Here is a 7,333-nt window from a genome sequence, read left to right as displayed (position 1 = left end):
GCATATTTTAAAATATACATTTAAAAATTTAAATTTATTTTATGTGTATGAGTGCTTTGCCTGCACCTGTGCCAGTGTGTCACATCTGTGCCAGGTCCCCAGAGAGGCTGGAAGAGGATGTCAGATACCCTGGGAATGGAGTTATAAACAGCTGTCAGCCACCAAGTGGGTGCTGGGAATTGAATCTGAGTCCTTCAGAAGACTTCTTAACTACTGAGCTATCTCTGCAGCCCGAGAAAGTTTTAAAGGTAAGGCAGTGAACTAATTATTGAAACTGTGGACGGAAACCAAATCAACTTATATGAGAGAAGGGGAGGAAAAGGCAATGAAACATTGGAAGACAGAGGTATTTACAATTCTTTATGCCATTGTAAAACAAATGGACCAGCTAGGGGTTGGGGAGATGGATGAAATGCCTGGAGCCTAAGCATAACCTGTGCATGTGTGGGGGTGGGGGGCTAAGCTCTCATCTCCAGGACCGGTGTAAAAGCTGGTTTCAGCATGGAGTCATAAAGAGGTGAATTCTTGGCACTGATTGGGCAGCCAGCCTAGCCAGGTGGTAAGGTCCAGGTTTAACAAAAACATTCTCAAAAAAGAAGGTGGTCCACAAGATGGCTCAATGAGAAAGGGAGCTTGCTGCCAAGCAAGTCTAATGGGTCTAAGTTTGAATTATGGAGCTGTCATGGTGGAAAGAAGAGAACCGACTCCAGTAAATTATCCTCTGACCTTCACATGTACATGCATGAATGTATACACACACACACACACTCACATGCATACTTTATAAATGTAATTTAAAATTAAAAAATGAAGGGGAAGCACTATAGAAGTTGACATACATTCTTATATACCCCTATAAACAAGACATACCCTCCCCCCAAAACAAAGTAGACGACATAAAAAGTGTTAGTGAATCGAAGTTCAGAGAACAGGTAGAAAAAAACGAATGAGGTACAAAACAGGAGAAAGGGAGAGTAAGAAAGGAGTGGCTAGAAACATCCAGAAGAAAAACCAAGATAAGGCTGATGATGTGCCTACACTTGGCTCATTTGTAAGCACCAGAGGGCAGGACAAGGCCCTTGGCACAGTATGGATGGTACTAGACCAGGAAGTAAGCCCCACAGGACCAAGTAGATATGACTAAGAATTCGACATCTATATCTACTAAGAACTCAACAAAGACCTTCAGGCATTTCAGCTATTAGTAAGGCTGTGGATTGTGCAGATGGTACTGGTGAGGACACTAGGGCACTGCCTTTGATGAGAATCAACAGAACAGCACAGGGATGGATGACTGTATAAATGGAGGCATGGTCTACTGGCTGCTCCATGACCAAGACAGGAAGATGAAGGCAGCATAAGGCGCTCCACAGGAGGAGGGTGGAGGAGATATACCTGCTTTGTCTCAGGTGCCAGGGAGCTGTCAGGTTTAAGTCAGGGAAGGGACACGGAGGAGTTAAGGATTTACACAGGCTGCTCTGGGGCATCAAATGCAGGATGGGAAACAAAAGACAGCAGCACAGGACAGCCAAACGGGAAGAGGCCCCCAGGAGAGCAAAGGTATTCGGCGGGACGGAGCCGTCAGTTACTCTGCCGGTCTTGGGATAAAGGCTGCTTTCCAGATAAAGTGATCAAGGCTCAAGGAGCTGTTCTGTGGCAAGGAACAGTACTTTTGAAAGTAGCACTTCCATTATAGAACAAGAAAAGGAGGTTAAAAAGAAAAAAAGATGTGGATCCCCCTCGAGGGAAGAGATCTGTGAATGACAGACATTTTAGTCAATTCATACAATTGCAGAGCCAGACACTGTCAGTCAGATCTTTTCATCCGCAAAAAGAAAGGGGGCAGATGATCTTTCTTTTCCCTTGTCTAATAGTCTGTGAAATCATCTAGGCAAACCACCTCTCAAATTTTACAGAACAACAACAACAAAAAACGAGGCCCGAGGGATGTCTCCCACTCAAAGTAATACAACTCACGAGTGGGGACAGGCCCAGGTCAGATTTCTCTAGGGTCCCCAGGGCCTCCAGGTCGTTCCCCAACCTTCCCTAAACGAGAAAGAACAGCTGCAGACCGCAGGTCCCACAGCCCAGGGGCACTCTGGGGTTCGAGGCTTCCTGGCAGCGGACAGAGGTCCGCCCTGAGGGGAGGGTCCCTGCGGGAAGAGTTCCGGCCTCCTTTCTCACACTTCTTAGGACACGGGCCCCGGCGTGCCTGCGGCCGGCAGAGGGCGCGGGGCGGCTTCCCGCCGCACGGGGCCGGAGGGGTCGCGCTGCCCAGGGCGCGCCGTCGAAGCCGGAGGGCAGCGGAGCTCTGGGCCCGCCCGGGGAGGGGGCGGGGTGAGGGCGGGGCCGCGAGTTGCTGGGGCGGGGCTCGAGGGCGGGGCGCTGCGGGCGGGGCACGGGGGCGGGGCCGCGAGCGGGGGGCGGCGGCGGCGGCGGCGGCGGCGGCGGCGGCCGTGGAGGAGGAGAACATGGCGGCCGCGGAGAGCGGCTGAAATGCCTGTTCTTCAGGCCGGGCGAGCGGGAGACTGACGCGATTCACCTTGTCCTGTCGTCCGTCGGTCGGAGCGCGGCCTCAAGCGCCTCGGCTGCAGTTTGCTGCTGTTCCCTCAAGCACAGCTTGCGCCGGGGTGGTTCTGCATCCCCCTGAAGTGGGGGGGACTCCTGCTCCGGAGGAGGGGGCCGGAGAGCCGAGGCGGCGGCGGCGGCGGCGGGTCGCCTGGGCCCCGGGGACAGGCGCCTGGCCGGAGGAGCCGCTGAGTCCGCGGCGGCGGCGCCACAGTCGCGAGCGAGCGCAGCGCAGAGGAGCGCGGCCCAGAGGCGGCGGCGGCGGAGGCAGGTGAGTGGCGGCGGCGGCGGTGGTGGCGGCGGGAGCCTCGCGGTGGGTGCAGCTGTCACGAGCCGCGCGGCCGCGGCGGCCCTAGGGGGCGGGGAGCAGCTGGCGCCCTCCGTCCCGGCTCTGCTTGCTCTGGGACCCATCTCCCGCTGCCACTTTTCTCGAGTTCCCCTGCTGGCCTGGCGCGGCTGCAGGGGGCGGAGGTCGCAGCTGTCACGCACCAGCTGGGGGCTGCTCGGGGCGAGCGGCGCGCTGCAGAGCGCCGTCCCTGCGACGCACTCCAGTTGCCCTAGTTAGTGGAGTGCGAGCATCCGCGGAGGGCGCGCGGCCGCGGGCCGGGTGGGGAGCGGGCGCCCGGGGCCGCCGCTGAAAGGGGGAGCCGGAAGTAGGCGCGGGCGCCCCTCGGCCCCGACGAGCAAGCACGGTGACCTTGGCCAGCCGGCAGCCTCTCTGAATCTTGTTCGCCGGGACAGCGAAATGGGGGCAACCTAGTCATGCCTTTCTGTGGGTGCAGCTTTCGACGGCCCGTTTGCCTAGCCTGGCTGCACTTGCCTTTCTCCCGTTGGGACTAGGGCTTCGAAGGTAGGAATGGGCGGATAAAGGAGATTTTCCTATTGCGACTGGGATTTGGTCCCCTTGCGAGGTTCTGCTGAAAGGACCTAGAAAGACAAGCAACACACGTTGGCCCGACGATTGTAGGTAGGGCTGGTCAGTGATGGAACTTGAGCTCTCCATAGGCGCTTGGAAGAGAAACTGGACACCGGCGTCCTCGGTCCTTACCACACATCTGAGGTGGCTCGTTTGATTTTATTTGTATATGCATTAAAAAACAAAAAAAATAAAAAAAACCCAGTCACTCCCATGGGCCAGACACCCTGTAGTGTGACGATGTTAGAGGGAGGTGGAGGGATTGACAATACATCCTGTGTGTGACAAGGACAAGCTGAGGTACTGTGGCTGAAGAGTTTCGGTAGGGAGAGAAACTTTAAGCGGGGGGAGTATCTGTTAGCCTTTCTGGCTCCGCTGCCCTTATAGAGACACTGAAGAGGCGAGGCAGGTGTCCTTGTGGAGAAGGTGACTTCTCCTTTTCTCTTTTTAAACAGTAAGTTTTAAAATGTAAAGTATGATGTTGGTGAGTAAGGAGTTCATAGGTGAATCGCTGTCCCATCACCCAGTGATTGACAAGAGAAATGATGGTGATGATTTGTGAGGCATAATGCTTTTACTTAACGAAGAAATCTTTTAAGTGTCTGGGCAAGACAGTCCTGCAGTGAAGCCTAGACTATGTGGTAGCGTCCGAGGGGTGGATTTCAAGGGTTAAATTTGTTTGAGGTTTGCTTCCTCAGCTGGAATTGGTTGGAGGTTAGTCTTGAAAAAAAAAAAATCGGCCAAAGGGGCCTCATCTAGCTTCACAGAAGCTGTGATGTAGCAGAGGGGGGTTGGATTTCTTCATGTTGGGAATAAGGTGAAAAGAAAGCATTTGCGTATTTACTTGAGTCTTTGGCTCTCGAGCTAGAAATAGTTTTGGGTTAAAGGTAGCCATGGGATTTGATTCAGTTTCATAAATAGGCATTCCTCGAGTAATTTGTCATGAAGTAGGTAAAATGGAAATGTTTCTACTTAATCTCTTGTACTTTGTGGAAAGGTCCAAGTGGGTTCTGTGACCTAAAGTCTGACATGTTTTTTCTTCATTTCTTATTCAGACTTCAGGAGCTTGGGGAGAAAATCCGAGGCCCGTTGCTTGTAAGAGTCAGTTTGATTTTTGCAGACATTTTATGTTAATCTATTACATGTATTTAATCCATACTGAACTTTGGTTTATAGATGCAAAGCTTAAATTTTACATAATTTACAGTTAATCTCTTCCTTATTTCTGAGAAAATTTATAGGGTTGTGTCTATAAAATTGCTTTTGTGTGTGTGGTTTAAGCTGAGGGGATGTTTTTAGATCTACAATTTTGGCTGAGCGGTTTTATTGAAAGAAAATAAAAAGTCTGTGGAAGTAGTGACGATTGTTCACTTTAACTGGGATTATATAGACAATGCATTCCTTCCTCCTGCTTTCTGCCAACATTTGTTTTCATTTCTCCCTCAATTCCAGCATTTTATTTCTAGAGGTTTGGGCTGTAAACAGAAGTAGCAATATGTATAATCCCAAGATCTTGCTTATGCCAGGAAGCTGTAAGGGTGACAGGCAGTGTGTGTGGTGGGAAGATATGGCCTACTACTAAAGACATCTCTTTGACTCCTGCAGGAGTTAGGGCCACAGTATATTTTTTTGCTGAATTCCTGATTTCGTGTATGTGTTGATGTTTTGGTGGGCAGAGGATTAGGTTGCTATGGTGCTGACTGATGTATACTGTAAATCTGTTGGCACAATGTCATGCTTCTAAGTCTATAGTGAAGGGTGGTAAACAGGTCTAAATAACTTAAATGTGTTGTCCCCCGGATGGAATGTTCTCTGCGTGTCCTCCTGATCCTGTTAATCCAGCGAGCGATCTTCACCAGGATTTAATGTTGAGTAAGTGAGGGTAGCGGAGAGGTGCTGAAAGGCAGAGCTCGTGAGGATGTCGGACATCCCTAGGAAAAGCTGTTTCCAATCAGGCTCTGGACCAGGTGGTGCTACCAATTGTTTTTCAAGGACATTGAGCTCTCCTTGCTCAGTTGTCACCGGCTTCATACGTCTTCTCTTAGGGCAACAGTGCCTCTGTTTCTTGTTTCAGTTTGCTGTACTTTGTGTCAAGGAGTCCAAGTTGTTTGGATATTGTGTTTTACAGAGCTGGTTGACCTTAAGCTATGGTCCACCCTAGGTTTCATTTTAGGCAAGTATGGAGTTCAATCTGAGTATACAAGACTCAGTAGAATTTCTAGATTATGAATAGAGGAGGTCCCTAGGATGCTCATTATGGTCTTGGCATTGATAATCACAGTAATTCTCAGAGGGCTAGCTTTTACTTTCCTGGCAGAGGTCCAAAATCATTGTGGTGGGTGATTTACTGCATTACCTGCAAATTCTAAATGCTAACATGGGTGTGGGGTTGGAAGGAACACTCAGGCTTCAGGAGTTGGATGACAGAGCCCTAGATCTGGTCTGGGTTACAGAACTGTACAGAATCTTCTCCACTTTTATGCCTCATTTGTATAGACCTGACCCTATGGATGGAATAGACTAGACCCTATGGACATCGCTCTGTCATGTTAACTAATCATTTTCTCTTTTGTCACTGGCCAATGAGGATAGGCCTTGTGGGCTCTGATTTTTCTTTTCTTTCTTTCTTACCATAGGAAGCGCTGTGTGGGTATTTAAAATTTTAAACTTTAGTTAGACTGTGTGCCTATTTTTTTTATATAGTGCTGGGTCATAAAATGGCCTGGTGGAAGCTGGGTACTATCCTTAGTTACTTAATTTAAGGATATATAACTTTTTTCTATAACCTAGTGTAATTTTGGAAATGGCTTGTGACTGTGTGGTATTTGAGTTAATGCAGAGCATAGAAATCATTATTTTATATTTTTCTGGACACATCCTTGATGTAGGAGGTCATATTAAACACTGACACCAATGTGTAAGTCTTCCATTAGTACAAGTTGAAGAGGTTGCATCCTGGCTCCCTCCATGAACCTATCCATAGCCAAGTGTTTTTATTTACTTTGTGATAAGGAGAGTTAAACCCAGGGCCCTTTGAATGCTAGGCAAGCCATCTACTGTTTAGCTGAGCTCCCACTTCTTTCTCACTTTTATTTTTGAGGCAGTTGTGCTGAGTTGCCCAGGCTGATCTCAAAGTTTCAATCCTCTTGCCTCAGCCTCCCAGTACCCAGGATTACAGAGGTGATATTACTGTGCTCAGCTCACAGAACAGTACTTCAGAGAGTCTCCAAAGTGACTGGCTTTCTTAGTGATCTCGTTTAACGGTAAGTACCTTATGCCAGAATAGACACTGCTCTTCTTTGAGGTGAAAGTAATCAGTCTAGTCATGCTCACCTTTTGTTCTTTTAACCCCCCACATCATACATATTTAAATGAGGGGGGGCACAGGATAGTATTAAGCTACCCGGTATTTTATCACTAGGAACGAAGATCAAACTGATAAGAATAGAAACCAGAATAGAGGTGTAATCCCACCAGCAGAGTCAGAATCCTAATAACAGCAGATTATTCAATCTTCCCACGGTGATGCCTTAAAAAGAAAACTGTGTGTGTATGTGTGTGTGTGTGTGTGTGGTCACACTAATGTCATGGCACACTTGTCTAAATCAGAGGACAACTTTTGGGAGTCAGTTCTCTCCTCCTGCCATGTGAGTGAGTTTCAGAGATTGGATTTGGGCCATATGGCTTTTCAGCAAGCATCTTTGCCTTCCAGATCATGCCACTGACCTAGGTCCTGTGTTTTAATCCTTTTTGTTTGTAGCTTTTTACCCATTAGTTTGTAATTTTGAGGTAACTTTAAAGATTGTTTTAGAAATGGAACTTTGTCTTTAGTCAGAGAGGGTGTAGTGT

The 7,333-nt window shown here is 48.7% G+C and overlaps 1 protein-coding gene across 5 annotated transcripts in view; it reads left to right on the top strand.

The window, feature by feature from the left end:
- The first annotated feature begins 2,548 nt into the window (after positions 1-2,548).
- NCOA1 (nuclear receptor coactivator 1) overlaps positions 2,549-7,333 on the top strand; it is a 222,221-nt gene continuing 217,436 nt past the window's right edge. For 4 of the 5 annotated variants that reach the window (XM_080914202.1, XM_080914200.1, XM_080914203.1 and 1 more), the window contains exon 1: positions 2,549-2,839. The gene's annotated coding sequence lies outside the window, so the exon portion shown is untranslated. Of the gene's footprint in view, positions 2,840-3,287; positions 3,419-7,333 lie in introns of those variants that run through there. The other variant, XM_080914201.1, reaches the window with a different exon arrangement.

This window comes from Micromys minutus (genome assembly GCF_963924665.1).
Source record: "Micromys minutus genome assembly, chromosome: 1".
NCBI lineage: Eukaryota > Metazoa > Chordata > Mammalia > Rodentia > Muridae > Micromys > Micromys minutus.
Note: the sequence above shows the minus strand (reverse complement) of the source record. Positions and strands in the feature narration are given on the sequence as shown.